The sequence below is a fragment of the Chiloscyllium punctatum genome, chromosome 32 (assembly GCF_047496795.1).
Source record: "Chiloscyllium punctatum isolate Juve2018m chromosome 32, sChiPun1.3, whole genome shotgun sequence".
Taxonomy (NCBI): Eukaryota; Metazoa; Chordata; class Chondrichthyes; order Orectolobiformes; family Hemiscylliidae; genus Chiloscyllium; species Chiloscyllium punctatum.
Genome location: NC_092770.1, coordinates 38,072,005 through 38,095,771, shown reverse-complemented (window position 1 = coordinate 38,095,771; position 23,767 = coordinate 38,072,005).

Below are 23,767 nucleotides of genomic sequence, written 5' to 3'. Positions count from 1 at the left end.
TTAAAGTGTCACCTGCAGCTGACAATTCCTAAACACATTTTAACAGTCTCATAGACTGCATAAGTGCATAGGGCTGTTTTTTTTTCTCTCATGTGAAACTATTAAGTGTGTGAGAATTTGGGTTTTTATATGCAATACCTCATGATTTGGGCTGGGGCAAGGAGGGGGAAGTGTTAGTAATCCTGCATGATATAATATCCCAAGTGTATTTGCAGCTTGGCTTGTGCTGCACACATCTGAATCAGGTCTAATATGCTGAAGGTTCATGTAGAGGCATCCCATGACCCTCCTTGTCAGAGGCCTCCATATCCTACACTATAAAGGCCTGTGGTAAAGTTATATTTATGTATGGCATGACTTTTAATAAGTGACATCCATAAAAACTATTCTTCATATAAATTGATTTGGAGACTGGGACCTTGGGTTCATGTTACACTACAGGTGACCACCATTGCACTATCACACACACACACACACACACACACACACACACACACACACACACAGTCGTGTGTGCGCACACACACACCCACAGGCACTCCTATACACAGACACGCACACAGATACTCACACACTCCTACAGATACACACAGATAGTGAACACAGGGGGCTAACACCTTCAACATCTCAACATCTTATCTGCACGACATTAATTGTTACAGTTAACCTGAGAATGTAATATTTTTTTTAAAAAGTTTTGTGATTCACATATGAAAGAGTGAAACTATCATGGTCATTCTAACAGATGAAAGACTTAATAACCAATCAAGGTATTTTTCAATGTATAATTTTAGTTACATCACACTGTAAACTTTTGATATAAATTCTGTGGCTTATAATTGTGTCCTCCACAACCACCTGATGAAGGAGCAGCGCTGCGAAAGCTAATGCTTCCAGTTTAACCTGTTGGACTATAACCTGGTGAAGTGTGATTTGTAACCTCATATAAATTCATTGCAATAGACATTTTTATCACTATCACCGCAATGCAAAGGTGTAGAGAAATTGAGGAGGCGCAATGGTGTCAACAAACCCAGGACCAGGAGCAACCTTCAACAACTGCTGAACAGTCTCCACATGAAGAAGGTCACTGCCAAAGATGCCCTCAGTGCAGAGGATATTTAACAAGTCCCAGACTCTGTTGTCCTCAATGTCATTTCATTAAGTTGATGAGGGCACAACACTACTGCAAAATCAGGATGTCCCAGGATGCTGTCGCAACTGTGCCATCAGCTGGTAAAAGATTTTTAATCTAAGGGGTGGCCAGCTATTCTACCCTAGTGGTTGTCAATGTGACAGCAGTGCTTAATTTTTATGCAGCTGACTGTCTCCAAGGATCCTCTGAGACTTATGGGAATATCCTAAGCCTTAACACATAAATGTATCAAGAATTAACAATGCAATTAATGCAAGGTCAATGTTAAAACTGGGCAGTGCACTTTACCAACATAGCCGGCATCCCCAGGTGCAAAGCATGATAGATTGTACATATATCATGTTATGAGTGTCACATCATAATACAGTTGACTTAATTAAAAGGAATGGGTTCCACTCAGTCTGTGATCATCATTACCATTTCTTAGAAATCTGCATCAGGCACTCTGGAAGCTGCCATGATACCTATATTTTTGATAACTCTCAGGTTCCGGCTTTGTTCCAAGGGCCAGGTGTCATCTCTGGATGGCTTCTGGGAGACCCAGATTACACTGACCAACTCTGGCTGATAACTCCGTTAAGCACTCCTGACTGAGGCTGAGAGAAGATATAATGCAACCCATTGTTTCCACCAGAGTCATTATGGAGCAGGTGATAGTGCTCCTCTAGATGTGGTTCTGATGCTTGGATCAATCTGGAAAGGCCTTGCAGTTCACTCCTGACATAATCCTAACGTGGTACTATAATTAACTGGAACAGGGAAAGAAAGGATAGGATGGATTTGAAGAGCTGGGTGAATGGTAGTAGTCTTCCAAAAAGGACAGTAAGTACATTGAATGGGAGGAACATCACCTTCACCATGATAGACTGGTGCAGCATCAGACACAACAAGCCAGACAGAATATAATTGACACCCATATCTAATCTGAGTCGAAGACATCATTCATTGATTATAAATTTGTCTCCACTCCATGGCAAACAGCTCCTTGTCAGCCCAAAAAGCAACTGCAGCATCTTTCTTTGTTCCTTCCACACTTTTCCTGTTATTGAATAAAAGTTGACTGCTTTTCTTTTTCCTTGCCTCTCCCACTATATCTGGATGGAGTCCCAGAGTTTGTGGTTGGGCTGGAGGAAGCCTGACCTTTAAGCAGAACCTGATGACTTTGAAATTTTGAGCAGATATTTATGGCTAGATGGCCCAAACATGCATCTTGCCCAAGTGCAGCCTGGTCCTCTTCAGTTTGAAGGTCCACAGGGTTGTGTGTCACATGCAGGATTGGAACATCCCGGGAAGAGACTTCTGAGGGGCTTGTTTTTGACTCATTCTCTGACAAAGTGCCTGGTGCATCAGCCAACCTCCTTGAGAAGCAGGGGCATCTCAAGTGAGGTCAAGTTCTGTCCACCTGTTACCTCACTATTGATGCTAAAATGACTCAATGGCGGTGGGACGATATTGTGGTTTTAGAGGTGTATTTTGTCCTGGGTTTTTGAAGAGAGGTTTTTGGGTAGAGGCCCTGAGCAGTCAAACAGACCCACTCGAGTAAACAGCTTATGAGGCCTTGTTTTTTTAAAAGGTGGAACAGTAGAAGCAGCCTGAATGGGTATGGTCAAGCTCTCACTGAACCAGAATTTTCAGATTAGTTTTTTCATTTTAGTTTTCAACATTGTTGCTGGGGTCTCAGCAGGGTTGGAAGCTGCAGTCAACCTCCCCCGGCTGCTACACTCTTTCAGAAAGTTCTCTTAATATTTTATCTCTGGGGCTGCTGTATGTGAGACAATCTGTTTGCTGAATTTGCCTTTTGCCAAGGATGTGCTTATGAGATGTTACTATATTGGAAAGTTAAGTAGCCATGGTTACAGTATCTTTTATTCTGTTAAGCTTTCCAGGAGAGTTATTTCAAATCCTTCTTTCTTTTGTTGTATTTTAACGATAATGGATGAATGAACTGTGTTTTGCTTTAAATCTGGTAGTTTGACCAATTGAATTGCATCTGGAACACAACACTTTACGTTTACCTTTAAAATAAGAAAATGTTAGGGTCCAGACTATCTACTGAATATTTTGAGGGGATTGTGGGTTCGTATCCTATCTGGGGTGTCTGATTTTTGTTTATTTCATTGTCACAGGACGTTGTGGAGGCCAGGTCATTGAGTATATTTAAGACTGAGATAAATGGGTTCTTGAATATCAAGGGAGTCAAGTGTTACGGGGAGAAAGTGGGAGAATCGGGTTGAGAAACTTATCTGCCATGATTGAATGATGGAGCAGATTCGATGGGCTGAATGGCCTAATTTCTGCTCCTATGTCTTATGGTCTTTGGTCCTATGTCTATGGTCCATAACAGTGGTGGAAAGACAGGAGAGGTGGTGAGGTGTCCCAAGTGAATGAGTAAGAAGACAGGAAGGCTTAGTTTGGGGAGATATGAGATATGATGTAGGAGAGTCATTGAGAGATGAAAAAATGTAATAGAATGATCGACTAAGAGTTTTGGTGAGAGGTGCATGCTGCAGCACAGTCAGAGTGAGAGAAGAGGATGACACTTACCCTTGCAGAGCACAGGTCACTAACCATGCATTCCTTTGGACATTGGCCACCACATGAATTGGATGGCTGTTCCCAAAGCAGACCAGTGCCATAATCCTTTGTCAATTCTGGGCAAAGGGAATGGTGTTTCATGTAGCATGGATGATCCTAATGTTTATCCATTTTGTATTAATTTTCTTGTATAGTATTATTCAGATAGCTGGAAAGCTTGTGTGTTTACTTAAGAAATGGTGCAAAGCAGAAGACTGGCAAGCATCTCCGGACTGCAAGCAGACCTGACAGTAAAGTTCAACTTTGCCACACATGGTTTATGATAAACACCATGCTTAACTATTTTTAGGAACAAACTGAAAACCATTCATTCTCCAAATTGTTTAAACTTCCTGTTCCAAGGTCCACCAGACATTAAGCATGAGGTGGAAAGTAACATGCCGTAACATAGACAAGTATGTGATGATGTAGCTGGTGAAAGGGTCCTCCTCTTGTGTCAACAATTACACTCCAGCAGCTTGAATTATTCAGTATTAGAGACACATTTGATCAAGATTGAGGAATCTGAAAATAAAATCCTGCACTGTTTTGGGAAAACTGTTCTAAACGTCCTCTTTGTTTTGCAGTTCATTCCTTCAGCTTTACTCTTAATTTGAAATAAACATTATTGAATTTTCATTTTTGATGAGTTTTGTTGAAATGTCTAATAACTATATTATCTCTAGATCAGAATATTTTCTATATGGAAATTTTTGCTACATCTGGACTACTTTCCCAAAGCTGTCTGCAGACTACCCATTTTGGATTGTACATGGTTGGACATCAATGGCAGTTCAATAGTATAGGATATTGAAATGGACCGGCTGAAAGAGCAAATCGCAGTAGAGGACAGTATAATAATTATTTTCCTGCATGCAGTCAGCTGCTTATTCAGATCTGGCAAACTGTTAGAATCATTTTGTAAAATCGGCGTTCTCCAAAGCAGACTCTGCTGAATTGGATGAAAGAAATCTGAAGACGTTAGATTAAACTCAAAATGTTTCTCTCTCCATGAATACTGCTAGAACTGCTGAGTTTCTTCACTTTCTGTTTGCATTTCTCCTGAGAAGGTTTCTTTTCTGACACAATGCAGGAACTTTAATGCAGTGATTGTATTTGGTTTGGGTGCAAGTGGGAGTGAAATCCTGTTAACTGCAATCTACTGGCTTTCACATTTCGCTCCAGCACATTAATCCCCATGCCACAATCTTCTTGGGTTGTCAATTTCACTATATTAATTGCTCAATTGGAGTAATATTGACATGGCTTTTGCAATTAAATTTTGGGTTTCCACATTTCCTAGAACTCACTAGTGAAAACAAGACAAGAACACTGCAATAATTTAGAGGAATTAAGACATGGCAGGGAAATATGCCAATAACATCTAAGCTGGATGCTAATGGGAAAGAATTTGTTGATCATTCTTGTGCTGAGAGTTTACTTTGTGTACCTTTGGGATTTTGAATGTCTGATCTGCACATTGAAGCTCTGATGTAACAAATTACAAAGGTACTGTTGTGCTATATCTTTCTGAACCTCTGATGAAAGCCAAAATGACCGTCAATACCACTACCTGCTGTAGAGCTACCTGCCATTCTACCCCTCATGTTGTGTATTCTCTTTTTTTCTTATAAGCAAAGAAAGAACTCACCAATGAGTGAGGGTACGTATGTGTTCAATTGATGAAAAGAATTTCATTGAAAGGCAGAACTTTGAAAAATGATGAAGGTGACAGTCTCATATGAATTGCATTCAGAGGAATAAATGTACTTAGAAGGTAAGGAGGTGTGAGGAGTAAGTGTTGGATAAGAGATCCATGCATTTGGGCTGAGGAGCACATTAGCCTGTAAGGAAATGTGCCATTGTTTTTATCTTTTCTGCCCTGCTTAGGTTATTGAACCTCTTCCTTTGGTTTGGAGGATGACACCATACTGTTGGTGTTGCTAATCTCTTCAATTGCCTCCAACCATATCTTTTGGGTGATCCCAGACAGATTGTTGCTGTGTACTTAGTATATCCCTCCTATTCCTCACAGCAACACACCACTGGATACATCACTGAAGTCAGGATACAGCCTTTTTTATTGCAGTGGATGTGTTTAATATATCATTGACAGATGTGCTTCAGGATTTTTCAAGAAGTAAAGGATATACAAAGTTTTTAAGCAGTATTCAGAAGAATTATTTTTGGCAGAGCATAACAAATGTGGCAAGCAAAGGTTGCAGGTATTGGATTTAGTTTTAGGGAACTCAGCTTGGCAGTTATATGGAGGAAAGTTTTAGTGGTAGTAACCATATTTCAGTTTCCTTGAAGTAAGTGTGTGGAAAAGAGCAAAGATCGACCGAAAAATACAAGTTTGAAGATTAAGCCTAATCAGAGACCAAAAGGTTAACTAGCATATGGAGGCAGTAGATATGAGCATGGCTATTAATTCAAACTTTCTATAAGGGCATGACATGGCGGAGCATTGCAGTTATTGTTATTGAGGAGGCAGAGGCATGTGGTTCATAAGTAAATGGTTTAGATTTAAATCTAGGACAAATCACTAACTTGTTTACAGATGAAGCAAAATATGGTCTTGTGATTGACTGGGGGGAAGAAGGTTGTAGGAAGGTATCAATGGATTGGACAAGTGAACTGAAAAGTAAGAAATGGAATTCAAACCAGAGATTTTTAAAATAATGCATTTTGGAAGGATACACAAGCCAATTGAATACACAACAAATATTTGGAAATGGAAAGGAATATAGGGACCTTGGAATGCATGTGCAAATGTCTCTGAAGATAACAGATAATTAAGATGATTAAGAAGGCATATAGGATATTTTCCTTTATTAACAGAACCACTTAAGGTCTGGAAGGTTATTGTTATAACTATATATATCATTAGATAGACAGTAGGTAGTATACTGCATACATATCCGATCACTGTTTTACAGAAAGGATATAGTTGTAATTGAGAGAATGCTGAGGAGATTTACAAGTTTGTTGTCAGGACTGGAGAATCTTACTGTGAAGAAATATTGCATAGGCAGGGATTTTTGTTTGAATAGAAGAGAACTGAGGAGAGATAGAGTCATGGTGGTTTACAGCATGGAGACAGGCCATTTGGTCCGAATTGGTCCATGCTAACCAAAATGTCCATCCACACTAACCTGCACTTGGCCCATATCCTCCTAATCCTTTCCTATCCATGTATTTGTCCAAATATTTTTTAAAAGTTGTCAATGTATCCACCTCAATCACTTCTGCTGACAGCTCACTCCATCTGCATACCACCCTCTGTGTAGAAAAGTTGCCTCTCAGATTCCTTTTTATTCTTTCCCCTCTAAACTTAAACTAATGCCCCCTAGTCCTTGATTCTCCAACCCTGGGAAAAAGACTGAGTGCGTTCACTCTATCCATGCCTCTCATGATCTTATACACCTCTATAAGGTCCTCCCTCAGTCTCCTACGGTCTAAACAAAAAAGCCCTAACTTATCCATTGACTCAGACCATTGAGTTCAGGCAACATCCTTGTAAATTTCTTCTGCACCCTTTCTAGTTTAATAACATCCTTCCTATAACAAGGTGACCAAAACTGAATACAGTACACCAAGTAGGGCCTTTACAATTGCAGCATAATTTCCTAGCTTCTGTACTCAGTGCTCTGACTGATGAAGGCCAGTGTGCCAAAAGCCTAATTCATTGCCCCATCTACCTGTGACTCCACTTTCAGAGAACTGTGAACCTGAACTCCAAGATCTCTCTGTTCCATTACACTCCTTAAGGCCCTACCATTCACCACGATTTGACTTTCTAAAATGCAAGACCTCACAATTATTTATATTAAACTCCATTCGCTATTTCTCAGCCCATTTCCCCAGCTGATCTAGGTCCTGCTGCAATTTCTGATAACCTTCCTCACTGTCCATGACACCGCCTATTTTAGTGTCATCAACAAACTTACTGATCATGCCATGCACATCCTCATCCCAATCATTGATATAGATAACAAACAGTAATGGACCCAGCACCAACCTATGAGGCACTCCACTAGTTACAGGCCTCCAGTCTGACAAGCATTCTTCCACTACTACCCTCTGCTTCCTAACATCAAGTAAATTTTGTATCTAATTTACCAGCACACACTACCCCCCCCCCCCCCCCCCCCACCCCGAGAAACCGGGGTCATTAACACCATTGCTTCATTGGAGGCTCACTGATGATGTTACTTAGTATGGTGACGAAATGCCTGAAAACGAACCTTCCAGTTCAGCGAGCAAACTTACATCCAGAACCTCAACCTGAGCTACAAACCTTCTCAAAATTACTGCATATCCTTGTATGTGAGTAATGTGACACTCATTATGGTTCTGTCTACACAGCTATTGGTTCAAGGAGTAGTAGGGGAAGTGCAAATGAACTAAAGCCAAAGGTGCACACAAATAGAGTTTCAGCCAGCAGCAAATAGCTAATTGATCTGTTTCTGCCTGTCCAACAACAATGTATTTAGTTCTGAGGTAGCTGAACAGCTTGAGGCTGTGAACAAGATAGTGTGAAACTCGGGAGTTGTTCTGCTATCTATAGCAAAATCTACTTTAAGCCCGAAAACAAAGTTTTGTTTCTCTTCAGCTGTTGGTGTAAGCTGTGACTATTGATTAATACATCAAAGATCTTTTATAAGTGTGAACAAGCTACCTTGTGCCTCCTGCTAACCAGTGATAGCCTCCAGAAAAGGAAGACCAAGGAGAAATGTTTTGATCAACACAGAAACATTTCAGCAGATCCCATGAACATGGACCACTGAGCTGCTTTCCCAGTTTTTCCTTCAGCCCATAACACATTTTTTCCTTATCAGTGTCTGTTTCGGTGCTTGTGTAAGGGGAGGTTTACTAAGGGTTTGAGTTATGTGTTGACTGTTCAAATTGTTTTTCTGTACCTCGTCTATTTATTTGTATTCTTGTTAAATAGTTCTTGTTAAATACCTGGTCTGTGCTTTCTGTCAACCTGGGTGTGAAACTCAGGTAAATTGGGAATTTTGCTTCTGTACAATCATTGACTTTTGTGAAGACTGTGTGAATAGCAGGGTTCAATTTCCAGTGAGGTATGACGCTGCAGACCAGGTGCTGGTAGGCAGCCTTAGAACGGATGGCTAGTTGATTCTGGAGATGTATCAGCGGATTGGAAAACTGACAGTGTGACAGGGCGGGAGACCAAAAGCAGGTAACTATAGGCTGATTAACCTAACATCTATTATTCAAAAAGTATTGGAATCCATTATTAAGGAAGTAATTGCAGGATATTTTGAAAATCATAATCAAGCAAAGTTATCATGGCTTCAAGAAAGACAAATCGCATATTAATTTATTAGAATATTTTGAGGAAGTCTTTTGAGAACCAGAGTACATGGGGTGAACTGGTAGATGTGTTGTATTTAGATTTCCAGAAGGCATTCAAGAAGGTACCTCACAAAAAATTAAGTTGTAAGTTAAGAGCTCACGGTGTTGGAGATGGTATATTGACATGAATAGAGAATTGGTTAATGAGGAGGCACAGCCAGTGGAGATAAGAAGTTGTTTTTCAGGTTGGCAACCTGTGACTAGAGGATTCCACAGACATTGTGCTGGACCCACAACTGTTTACAATATATGTAATATTGATGGAAGTGAGTCTGCTGTCATTAAATTTGCAGAAGACCCAAATATTGGTGGAAAGGCAGGTTGCAAGAGGGGTACAGACAGTTTACATAGAGATATTAAAACAAAAGCAGAAGTTGCTGAAAAAAACTCAGCAGGTCTGGTAGCATATATGAAGAGAAATCAGAATTACATTTCTGGTCCAGTGACCCTTCTGCAGAACTCTGTACCCGTACTCGAAATATTAACTCCGATTTCTCTTCATAGATGCTGCCAGACCTGCTGAGCTTTTCCAGTAACTTCTGTTTTTGTTTCTGATTTACAGCATCCACAGTTATTTTGGTTTTAAAGAGAGATTTTGATTGATTAAGTGGGCAAAAAGTTGGCAAATGGAGTATTATGTGAGAAGATGCGAAGTTGTTCATTTTGGAAGGGAGAGCAAAATGTCAGATTAGCCGTGATCTTATTGAATGGTGGAGCAGCCTTGAGGGGCCTAACAACCTACTCAAGTTCCTATTTCATATAGCATTATGGTCTTATGATTCAGCTGGCACAGACACAATGTTCTGAATGACCTTTTTCTAGGCTGTTAGTTTTTAATGGTGTATTATAGTAAATCCAATAAAGCACTACCTGTTGGGTACCTGAAACTTCAGTTGGAGAGATGGATCAGAACAGCAGTTATTGAGGATACTTGAACTGTTTCCCACTTGGATAACAGGCATACCACAGCATTAGATTTAAAGCACATTCATTTGGCAGGAGGACTACAAAATCCATCTATTGTTCCTGGACCAGATTCAGTCTACAGTCATTAAATTGAATTGCATGGGTGAGCCTACATCATAGCAACAATATTACCGAATGTGGCTTTTCAGCCCTCTGAAAATGATGATGAGATCGTATCATCGAGTCAGTAGTTCTTAAGGCAGATAAAACTCAATGTCTAATTTTTTTTAGAATTCATCAGATGTGGGTATCTGGCTGGACAGTCTTTATTGCCTATCTCTAATTGCCTTTCAGAAATTGGTGGTGGATATCCTTCATGAACCACTGGTCCTTGGTATATACATCACTGTGCTTTTAGGAAGGGAGATTCACAACTTTGAGACAGTACCAGTGAAGAATTGGAACATAGTTCTAAATTAGGGCGATGTGAGGCTTGGAGGGGAACTTACAGCTGGTTGAGTTCCCCTGCATCTGCTACTCTTGTGTTTCTAGGTGGTAATGGTCAGAGATTAAGATTGTATTGTTAAAACCTTGCTGAGTAACTGCCATGCATCTTGCATGTGGTATATACTGCTCTCATTATCTGCCAGTGATGGAAGGAGTGGATACTGATAATGGTGAATGGACTGCTTTATCCTGGATAATATTAAGTTTCTTGACTGTTAGAATTGCAATCATCCAGGCAAGTGGAGAGTATTCCATCCCACTCTTAACTTGTGCCTAGTAGACAGTGGACAGGTTTTAGGAAGTCACATGGTGAGTGATTGCCACAGAATTCTCAGCTCTAACTTCTTGTAACAGTATTCAAACAGCTAGACCAGTTCAATTTCTGGTCAAAGGTAACTCCCAAGATGATGTCAGTGGGAGATTCAGCAATGGCAGTGCATTGACTGCTAAAGGATGATGGTTAGAAGCTTGGCTGTCTAACAGAAAGCAGAGAGTTGGGACAAAGGGTTTTTCTCAAGATGACAAGTGGTGTTCCACAAGACTCAGTGTTGGGACCACAACTTTTCACTTTATACATTAATGATCTAGATGAAGGTACTGAGGACATTCTGGCCAAGTTTGCAGACAATACAAAGTTAGGTAGAGGGACAGGTAGAATTGAGGTTGTGGGGAGCCTGCAGAAGGATTTGGACAGGTTAGGAGAGTGGGCAAAGAAGTGGCAGATGGAGAACAACATGAGCAAGTGTGAGATCATGCACTTTGGTAGGAAGAATAGAGGCATGGACTATTTTGTAAATGGGGAGAAAATTCAGAAATCTGAAGTGCAAAGAGACTTGGGAGTTCTAATTCTGGATTCTGTCAAGGTAAACTTGTAGGTTGAGCCAGTTGAGCTTGTAGGAAGGCAAATGCAATGATGGCATTTATTTTGAGAGGACTTGAATATAAAAGCAGGGATATACTTACAAGGCTCTATAAGGCTATGATCAGGCCACATTTGGAGTATTATGCACAGTTTTGGGCCCCGTATCTCAGGAGGTGTTCAGAGGAGGTTCACAAGAATAGTCTTCGGAATGAAAAGCTTAACATATGAGGAACATTTAAGGACTCTGGGTCTCTACTCGATGGAATTTCAAAGGATGAGGGGGATCTAATTGAAACTTTTGGAATGCTGAATGGCCTGGATATGGGAAGACGTTTCCATTGATAGGAGAGACTAGGACCTGAGGGCACAGCCTTAGAGTAGAGGGAACACCTTTTAAAATGGAAATAAGGAGAAACCTCTTCAGCCAAAGAGTGGTGAATCGATGGAATTCATTGCCATTGAAGACTGTGGAGGCCAGGTCATTGAGTATTTAATGATGACTGAGATAGATAAGTTCTTGATTGTCAAGGGGATTAAGGGTTACAGTAGAAAGTGGGAAAATGAGGTTGAGAGACTTATCAGCCATGATTGAATGGTGGAGCAGACTTGATGGGCTGAATGGTCTAATCTCTGCTCCTATATCTTAAGGTTAGTTTCTGTTGTTGTGAATTGATGTGTTTCTGGTTTTCTATGTGTTAATCCATGCAACCTAAACAAAATAGAGTCAGCTTTGGGTCAAGACAATACTCTTAGAGTTCATTAACAACTAACTATGTATACTCATATGACATCTCAGACTTACATGTGCAGTCTGTGATCTATGCTTCCCTGAATTATGATTCTACTACATACATAGTAGACTGGCTAACTAAGTGACTGACCAACAGACTGCTTGATAACAGACTAATTGTGCAAATAGTAAGATAGAGACCATTTATACTGGAGCAGAACATGTCATGATGTCACCTAACTGTCATAAAAGTATAGTGCCTTTCTGAGCACTGTGCAATAATTCAACAGGGTTAATTGTTGCCTTACACATATGTGGCATGAATGTCACTTCATACTAATCAACCCACAACAGAATGTTAATATTGCTGCATATAGACATAGACTGCTTCAATATCAGAGGATTGAATGGTGCTAAATATTGCGCAATCATCAGTGAGCATTCCCACTATGGACCATGTGATGGAAGAAAGGTCATTGTTGAAGCAGCTGAAGATTGTTAGACTTCAGACACAACCTGTAGTGTTGTCTGGGAACTGAGATGACTTTATGAAGATTTAATCAATGAAATGTTTATAAAGCTGAACTTTTATGACTCTCAGAAAGAGAGAATGAGAGTCACATCAGGTTTGAGTAGGGAAGAGCAATTTAATACCATTAGGCAGTTAAGTTTGTGGCAGCCAACATTTTCAATGCTGGCAGTAAGCCTTAACTATTTTTGCAGTTACAAATAGACAGGGTTTTACTTGAAGTTCAGTTTGGAAAAGTTAATGCAGTAGCTAGTCTCTCCATATCTTGTGGAAGACAATAATGGAAAGAATCATATCTGGTGAATATATAGTAAGTCATGAAAAGAAAATGCTTGCAAACTTAAATAAGAAGTTATAGAGTTTAGACAGGAGTGATACTTCACTGGGTTTGAATGTCTGTAAAGGATAATGCTGGGAAAAAAGTTAAGTTTTTCTTTTGGCTGTTTATGTTAAGATCTTTCTAAATTGTTATGTATGTGATATATATAGTTTTTTTCTTTTGTGCACTAAACTGACAGTCTTTGTTAAAAGGTCTAGAGCGAGGTATGAATATGTTTAATGACTGACAGTACAGTAACAAAACTGCAAAAATAGAACTTATCACCTATCTAGCCAAGTTTTCATTCAGAGCTCTGAATTGTCCAGTATTACCATCAGTTCTGATCATAACAGTTTATCACACTGTTGATGGTTCCTTCTGTCACTTTTCTGATGATCAGAGTAGACTGATAATTGGTTTCGTCCTGCATTTTCTGCACAAGAGACACCTGCACAATTTTTCACTGCCAGGATCATGCCAGTGTCACAGCTGTATTAGGCCAGCTTGACTAGGCATTGTGGCTGGACTTCAGAATTTTTGTCAGATTGTTGTCAAGGCCTATAGATTAGACAATTTAAGCATAAATTAGGTTCACAAAATGTTAGAAATAATCCACAATTTTCTTTATGATCTAAAAGCCTGTGCATACTGCCAGTGGTGAAGTTTTTAATGGCATTTCCTTGTGCACAGAGATCTTAAGAACATAAAAACTTGGAACAGGATTCAGCAATTCACTCCCTGAAGCTTCCTCTGCCCTTTAAAAATGTTATGGCTAATCTCATAGCCCTTTAAACCATTGCTTTAAGACTCTATCTCCTCCTCAAATTTAATGAGTGTCCTGTTTCTTGTCCTCAAACAGGATTGTTCCAGGAGTCATTGCACATAGAATCAGAGTTAACCACCATTTATGTATCAGGACTACTACAATGTTCTTTTGTCCACAGGAAGCCTTGGTTGTTCAGCAGAGAAACCCTAGGGTCATTTCCATAAGATAACCATCATTTATATACATGTCTCTAACTATGTCTAGTTGGTATTACCATTTTATCAATAAAAAATGTTTAATCTAACAACCACTAGGTGAACATTGAGTTTAGTAAAATAATTGAACCCGAATAATAACATTTTAAAATATAAAGCTCCAGAATGAAGTTTTTTGTGAGCTCCATTCCTATTATGTGTATGAGGTGCCCTCTAGTGAATCTAGAAAATCTAAAGTTATATTCTACTCATTTCATGACATTTCTTCTACTTGACTAGTGGTACAAACAGAATGGAACAAACGGCACCAGTCTCAGCCCTGCATCGTATTTACTAATACCTTTGCGGAGAACTGCACACCAATTCTTACATTAATATTCACTCAGTTATTTAATAGCAATAGTATAAACATTATCATAATGGTTCATGCATTGGTACTTGGAGTGCAATTTTGGCAATTCTTCAAGCAGAATATGCACTCTTGGATTATTAGATCATGAATTTAGGAAGGCTAAATTGGATAGTCCCCTGAAAAGGGGCATGTGGATTGTGAGGATCATGACCTGTGCTCATTGATTGAAATGCAATAACTTTGGCCAGTTTATATCCATCAATGGCTCAGTGGTTAGCACTGCTGCCTCACAGCACCAGGGTCCCAGGTTCGATTCCAGCCTCAGGCATCTGTCTGTGTGGAGTTTGCACATTCCCCCTGTGCCTGTGTGGGCTTCCTCCGGGTGCCCTGGTTCCTCCCACAGTCCAAAGATGTGCAGCTCAGGTGAATTGGCTATGCTAAATTGCCCATAGTGTTAGGTGCATTAGTCAGAGGGAAATGGGTCTGAGTGGGTTACTTCTCGGAGGGTCAGTGTGGACTGGTTGGGCCGAAGGGCCTGTTTCCACACTGTAGGGAATCTAATCTCCACATCTAACCAATAGTAACCACGGCACATTGACTGGATAAATCAAAAAACAGCTAATATTGTAAATAACTAGTGCCACTTATACTTAGCTTGCTATTCTTGAATCAATCTTGTACCTCTTGAAGATGTAATTGTAACTGGTGTAATTGCTGGGAATTTGGATGACCAGAATTAGATTTGGGAAAAGGGAATGACACAACAGGAGACAACAGTTTCTGAGGTTTGTGGATGCTATACTGGAGCCTTGATAGAAGAGACAGAAAGGAGGGGGTATGTTCTGTATCCACAAAGCAGAAGACACTTCAGAAATCAAAAAGCAAAGGGAGCCAACAGCTGTGAACTTAATGCCAGGAATCTGCTTCCAAGTGTCTGGGTACAGTTCTACATAAGGTTTAATGACCTCCAAATTAGATGAGGGTTTGTGCATCAATTTTCAGATACCATATAATACCAACTTGTACCTACAGCCTAAGTTACTGTTGAAATTACCATAATTATCTACCAATAATGCACATCAATTTGCCATTATATCTAGTGTTTTTTGGTTCACCTAACCTTTGTGTACTTAGCACTGCTGCCTCAAGCCAGCATCACATGTTTCACCATTGCTAGTTATTCAACTGTGACACATATACATGAACTGACATTCAGTTACTTACTTCACACTTGAAGAATAAAGTAGCTCACAACTGGAGGCAGCAGGAGTTAACAGGACAGATAGAGGCATGGATGTAGGTGTAGGCTGAGCTGGAAAGTTTGGTTTCAGATGTTTCATCACCATACTAGGTAACATCATCAGTGAGCCTCTGGATGAAGCACTGGTGGTGTGGTCCGCTTTTTTATTTATGTGTTTAGGTTTCCTTGGGTTTGTAATGCCATTTCCTCTGGTGATGTCATTTCCTGTGGTGGTGTCAATTCCTGTTCTTTTTCTCAGGGGGTGGTAAATGGGTTCCAAGCCAATGTGTTTGTTGATAGAGTTCTGGTTGGAATACCATGCTTCAAGGAATTCTCGTGTATGTCTCTGTTTGGCTTGTCCCAGGATGGATGTGTTGTCCCAGTCGAAGTGGTGTCCTTCCTGATCTGTATGTAAGGATACTAGTGAGAGTGGGTCATGTCATTTTGTGGTTAGTTGATGTTCATGAATCCTGGTGGCTAATTTTCTGCCTGTTTGTCCAATGTAGTATCTAAAAATCAATGTCCAAAAATACCTTGCAAGAACTGTAACAAACACTACATTGGATAAACAGACAGAAAATTAGCCACAGGATACATGAACATCGACTAGCCACAAAAAGACATGACCCACTCTCACTAGTATCTTTTCAAATGGATAAGAAAGGACACTATTTTGACTGGGACAACACATCCATGCTAGGACAAGCCAAACAAAGACACATGCAAGAACTCCTAGAAGCATGCCATTCCAATTGAAACTCTATCAACAAACACATTGACTTGGATCCCATTTACTACTGCCTGAGAAAAACAATGGGGAAATGACATCATCACAGGAAATGGCATCACCGCAGGAAATGATGTCACCAACCCAAGGAAACTTAAACACATAAATAGAAAATGAGCTACGCCACCAGTGTTCCATCCAGAGGCTCACTCATGATGTTACCTAGTGTGGTGACGAAACATCTAAAACTGAACCTTCCAACTCAGTGAGCAAACCTACAGCCAGAATCTCAATCTGAGCTACAAATCTTCTCAGACATGCCTGCATAACTTGGCTGTCATGAAGGAAGACAATGTTCGAAATTGCTGAGATATCTATTGCAGAGATTGTGGTGAGTACAAGGCAGAAAGCATCAAAAGTGATGGCAACCTTATACCCAATCCTCCTCACATCCCAATTCTTCCTCAGCCCACATACTCTTCTGGTTTACCTCTGCCCTCCCTACACCAAAACTAACCCTTTTTTCATTCTCATTTCAGACATACAAACATCTGGCTAGGCAGTGGAGGAACACTCAGAGGAGAGTTATATTGAAAAAATAGAGCACTAACATATGATTTCACAGTTGCAGCTACTAACTCACATACTGACACTATGCATATCTCAGAGGATGGAATAGAGAAGGGATCTGCACACAGTTGGACATCAAGCTCAAGCTGACAATAGTTTGAATTTCCAGAAGATGAAATTGCACATGTTCTACTGTAAAGAATTCAGATATGGACTTCAGTGGAGCAGTTTATGGGATTTTTTTGCTGATTATGTTATAATCAACTGATGTTAATACAGGACAGCCTTGATTATCTGAACGAGACGGGTGGGGAGTATTTTGTTCGGATAACTGATCTGATCGTAAACAAAGAAAGCATTTATGGGTTCTTGAGATCTTGTATGGATAATCTGAAATTCAGATAATTGATGTTTGGATAACCGAAGTTGTTCTGTACTGGGGACGTCAGACCCCAGATTGTAACTTAATATGATATCTTATATTGTGTTTTGTTTTGGTTTCAATAAAGTAGTATCTCACTGAAACATAAACATCTCTGCCTCATACTCTCTGCCTTCATCCTTTTCAATTAAATTCGCAAAAGTTATATCTGATAACTGAATTTCCAAATCATTGCCCCAATTGTAAACTTCTTCCTGTCTAATACCTGAGATCCAATCACAATAGAATCGGAAACAATCCATGATGTTCTTTTTGTAACATTTCAGTTTCTTTAATCTCCAATGATTGCACTATCACCCTTCATGAAGCTAATATTTTTGAACCTGTCAGGTCATTTCCCAAAATAAACTCAATTCCTTTTTTAGGAATTCATTCCACAATTTCAGCTACTACTTTTCCATTTACTAAGACCCACTTTAATCCACTTCACTATAATGTAACTGGTTTGTAACCTCTGTGTATACTTCCAATTAATATTTTCTAATTCATCATTCCCTCTGGAAGACAAATACTATCATCCACCAACATCAGTGACTGACCTACTCCAACGTCTTTCAATATTTTCATTGGTTTACCTTCTTGATTCAAAGCAGAAAGATAAATCTCCCTTTTGGGATAATATGCTCAGACAGCCAGAGGTCTGATTTTTCTTGTCAATCTTTGGAAAATAATTTTTGTCCTGAACCATCTTTCCTATCATATATTCCAAGGAAATGTTCTCTTGAACTACTGCTAAAGTTTTAGGACCTACTTCCTTTCCTCTGCCTCATATCTGAAAGCTCTTAAGATTTTCCAGTAACTGTAATTGGCCTCCCATTTAATATCCAAAATTGCTTTGGTATGTCTAATTTTATTGCAGTGAAGGTGTGTTATTTTCCTTACATCATTTTTTGGTTCTATCTTTTTTCATTATCTTGACATCCTTCTGTTCATGTTCTAAAACTAGTTGTTCTTCCATCTGCAATTTTCTATTTCTCTTTTCTCTAACAGGTTCCATGGACAACTCATGTACATTAATTTCTCTATTTGGAGTTCATGTCTTTTCAATTTTGTTCCCCTCTGTTTTTGATTTTCATATTTTACCATTTCAAGTTTCTTAATTCTGCTTCCCTTGAATTTTCTCTCTTCTGTCTTTCCCTTACCCTCTATTTATACAAAATATACCATGTATTGTACTCAAAAAACATCGTTGCTATATTGCTCACACCAGAGTTTCTGTCTTTAAAACCTTAGAAGTATTAAGTCATTTGTGATTTAATTGTTGGACTTGAACTGCAGATAGCTCCAGAAAAAGCTATCAAATATCTGAACGTAACCATAGGTAGCTTTAAGTTATTTCTTCAGTGTTTTATTTCAACAATTCTGGTCAGGGACTAACATTAACTCTTTAATTCTTCACAGTAATCCAGATTGACTGCATCCTTCCCTTCTCAGGAGCACACTGCTACTTCTCTCTTCAAGCTATGTATGTTTTCCTTAAGCCAAAAAGTAAAAATTTCAGATATTTCTAACAATCCCTGGGGACCCAATATTTACCTTGTTGGGTTGCACGACAAAGGTAAACAAAATCCAATAGAGGTCACAAAAAAACCCAATAATTTTAAGGTTAGACCTCAAACACTGCTTTAAAGAAATCACCATGGTTGCAGAAACACTTACAGTATTTGATAATTAACTTTAGGCACTCTAAAAGCCACATGTTACTAACTCAAAAGTCCAAACTTATAATAGATAACATTAACAATATCTATAAATCACACAGTCTACATCGTATTATGCACAACTAATTTCTTGTGTCACACCTGGGAAGGAGCACAAAGTGACCATCAGCCTGGTAGAGAACTTTGTTTAAAAATAGTAATTGCTCAAAAAGCTCAGTAGTTCTGATAGCATCTGTGGAAAGAAATCAGAGATAACATTGTAGGTTGAGTGACCCTTCCTCAGAACTTCCACCATCATCCTACACCTGATGACAAAATGATCACTGTTTCCTAAATCTCAACCACTGCCACTTGATCCACTTGTCCCACCACATTTCCACAAACTAGCTCCAACAGTGCATCGGGTTTTTTTTGTTTGATGTACACATTGTTGTGGGAAACTCTCCTGCACACAATCCAGGAAAATTTATCCCTCTCTGTCCTTACACGATGGTATCCTGATATATATTTGGCTAGTGAGTTTGGAGAAGATTTGTAACTCAGGTTGAGGTTCTAGATGTAAGTTTGCTCGCTAAGCTGGAAGGTTCGTTTTCAGACATTTTGTCACCATACTAGGTAACATCATCAGTGAGCCTCCGGTGAAGCACAGGTGTTATGGCCTGCTTTCTATTTATGTGTTTAGGCTTCCTTCCATTGGTGATGTCATTTCCTGTTCTTTTTCTCAGAAGGTGATCGATGGGATCCAAGTTGATGTGTTTGTTGATAGATGTCCAATTGAAATGCCATGCTTCTAGGAATTATCGTACGTGTCTCTATTTGGCTTGTCCTAGGATGGATGTATTGTCCCAGTTGAAGTGGTATCTTTCCTCATCTGTATGAAAAGACACTAGTTAGAGTGGGTCATGTCTTTTTGTGGCTAGTTGAAGTTCATGTATCCTGGTGGCTAGTTTTCTCCTGCTTATCCAATGTAGTGTTTGTTACAGTCCTTGCACGATATTTTGTAAATCACGTCTATTTTCCTTGTTGTCTATATAGAGTCTTTCAAGTTCATGAGCTGCTGTTTTAATGTGTTGGTGGGTTTGTGGGCTACCATGATTCCAGGAGGTCTGAGTAATCTGGCAGTCATTTCCGAGATGTCTTTGATGTAGAGGAAGATGGCTAGGATTTCTGAGCGCGTTTTGTCTGCTTGTTTGGGTGTGTTGAATGAATAACTGACTGTGTTCATTGGGCACCTGTTCTTTTTGAATATGCTGCAGAGGTAGTTTTCTTCAGCTCTTCTTAGTTCCTCAGTGCTGCAATGTGTGGTGCTTCATTGAAATAATGTTCTAAAGCAGTTTTGTTTGTGGATGTTGGGATGATTGCTTCTGTAGTTCAGTATTTGGTCCATATGTGTTGTTTTCTTGTAGATGCTGATTTGAAGATTCCCATTGACTGTTCACTCTACCGTGACATCTAAGTATGGCAGTTTGTTGTTGTTTTCCTCCTCTTTAGTGAATTTTATGCCAGTAAGGATATTATTGATGGTCTCTAATTTGTTTCGTTTAGTGATGACAAAGGTGTCATCCACGTAGCGGGCCCAATGTTTGGGTTGGATGGTTGGCAGAGCTGATTGTTCGAGTCTCTGCTAAGAACCATGATATCGGAGATCCCATGGGTGTTCCGTTGGTTTGTCTGTAGGTTTTGTTATTGAAAGTGAAGTGGGTGGTAAGGCATAGGTCCACTAGCTTGATGTTGTTGCCTTTGCAGATGAAGTTGGCAGTGCCTGGTGTATGTATCTTTGGTTCTTCTAATAGTGTAGTCAGTGTTTCTTTGGCCAGGTTGATGTTGATGGATGTGAACAGGGCTGTTACGTCAAAAGAGATCATTATTTCATACTCTTCTACCTTGGTGTCTTTGGTGTTCAGGGATTCTTAGGTAGAATGAATGGAATGTCATGATTCTTCTACAAAGTGTTTTAGTCTTTGGTGTAGTTACTTGGCTAATCTGTATGTTGGTGTACCAGGTAGCAAGGCTATGGGTGTGAGGGGAGCTCCTGTTTGTGAATTTTGAATAATCTGAAGAAGATTTGATCTATCACTAAACAAAACGAATTAGAGGAAACCTTCAAGACCATCAATAATACCCTTAACATGCATAGAATTCACAAAAGAGGAGGAAAACCATGACAAACTGCCATTCCTAGATGTCACAGTAGAGTAGTCAATGGGGATCTTCAAACCAGCATCTACAGGGAAACAACACATACAAAACAAATACTGAACTGCAGAAGCAATCACCCCAACATCCACAAACAAAGCTGCATTAGAACATTATTTCAATGAGCCACCACACACTGCAGAACTAAGGAACTAAGAAGAGCAGAAGAAAACCACTTTTACGCGTATTCAAAAGAACAGATACCCAATGAACACAGTCTGTTGATTTCTCAGCAAAAACCAAAACAAGCAGATAAAACATGTCCAGAAACCCAAGCCACATTCCCCTACATCAAAAACATCTCAGAAATGACTGCCAGGCTACTCAGATCTTTTGGCATCATAGCACCCTGCAAACCCACCAACACACTAAAACAGCAGCTAATGAACTTAAAAGATCCTATACAGACAATAAGTAAAATGAACATCATTCACAAAATACCTTGCAAGGACTGTAATAAACATTACATTGGAGAAACAAGCAAAAAACTAGCTACCAGGATACATGAACTTCAACTAGCCACAAAAAGACATGACCCACCATCACTAGTATCCTTACATACAGATAAAGAAGGACACCATTTTGACTGGGACATCACATCCATCCTAGGACAAGCCAAACAGAGACATGCACGAGAATTCCTAGAAGCATAGAATTCTAACCGGAACTATCAGCAAACTCATCAATTTGGATCCCATTTATCACACTCTGAGAAAAAGATCAGGAAATGACATCAGCAACCCAAGGAAACCTACACACATAAATAGAAAGTGGGCCATAACACCAGTGCTTCATCTGGAAGGCTCACTAATGATGTTAATTAGTATGGTGATGAAACGTCTGAAAACGAACCTTCCAGGTCAGCAAACAAACTTAATCCATATATTTGTCTAATTAAAGTTCGTCATTATAAATACTCTACAATGTTGGCATCTAATTTCCCTGCAGATTTGTCCCTTTTTATCCTTTCCACTAGTTGATGATGCAAAAACTACACTGAGTAAGGTAATTGTACCTTTTCTGTTGGATAGTTCAAAACAAATTTATTCTGTCTTTGAACTCCCCAAAATATTTTCTTTCTCTAGCACTGCAATGCCCTCCTTAATCAAAATTCCCACCCATTCCGCTTGCTTTCTTTCTTTCTATGTTTTCTGAACACCTTCTATCTGGGAATATTTAACACCCAGCCTTGCCCTTCCTCGAATCATATATCTGTTATCATCACAAAATCCATGTAGCAATCTGTGCTGTATCCCCCCCAATATTATTTACTATTCTCTGTACATTCATATACCTGAACAGTATCTCTGATTTCAACATAATTTCTTTCTTCCTTATTCCAGCATCTCAGGAATGTCCAGCCTGGCTGTCCATGGCAGCCACTAACCAGTCCATGCAGGCACCCAGACATTGCATGAGTTGCTCCATGGGCCATTGCAACCACATAATTGTTTGACACTTCTGTATATATCTGTTCATGTGAATAAAGTGCTGATTGCTGATACCACAGGGTTCTCTCCTTCCTGGGACTAAGGGATGTCCCGTCTCCAACAGTCCTCTGAGTGACAGCTGCCCGGGCCCTTTCTTGATTTGGCTGTGTCACAGTGAGATGCTCACCAGATTATGCACCCTCACTCTCTATCATGCTTATTCCCCAGAAGTGTCTGTATCTAGACTGGTTGGTGGTACAGGAAGAAGCCTTGTTGATGATTCCTCTGAGGTCACTGTATGCTTGTTCTCAGAGGTCCAAGAGGACACTTCTGTGGCAGCTGGGCATTCCTTCATTGATATTATGGGAGACAAGTGGAAGCTGCAAGGCTGTTGTGTGGCCAGTTGTTAGAAATGGTGTGCAATGATTGAGAGTGCCACTGCGTTTACATGAGAGTTCCAGTGGAATGAGGAGCAGTACTTACTCATTTGGTAGAACATGGAGTTTCAGCTGCCCTGCAAGATCAGTCTCAATCTTCTTCTTTGAGGGCTAGAACTCTCTCCTCATAGTGGGTGTGGACATGGATACCAGGCATCCCTTCACCTGTACCGGCTCTCTCTGCTCTGTTATGGGCTATCTTCTCCTGTAATGAGAGAAAGTGGGTGAATGAGTTAGATTGCAGTGGGTGACACAATGTTGCATGTGGGGGAAAGGTGGTGAGGTCTACTGAAGGACTGAGGAAGCAGCACAGAGGACATGAAAGATTAGAAGTGTGGGAGCTTGGTTGGGAGAGGTAGGGATTGAGGTAGCTGGCGAGTGAGGAAAAGTGAAACATACAGTAGAGAGAGTGACTGTATGGGTCTCAGTGGGAGGTGGGTTTTGCATGAGAGGTAGAATGATTGTGAGGTGGCAGAGAGAAGCATGTGATGCTTATTTTGCATTACTGGCCTTTCATCTACAACCTGGTGATGGCACTGACCCAAGAGAAGACTTCAGACCAGGCTGGCAGTATCTTGTGGTGTAGCTCCCTCTGCTGGCCTTCCAGAAAGAGGACGCCTCTTCTCTGGACCACCCCGTCCATCAGGACCTTCAGGTTCCTGTTGGAGAATTGAGGAGCCATCTTCCCCTTCTCCAGATTGTTCAGACTCCATCCTTGATTGAGCATTGCAGTTTTGGAATGCCAATGGTAAGACACGGTGGAAAC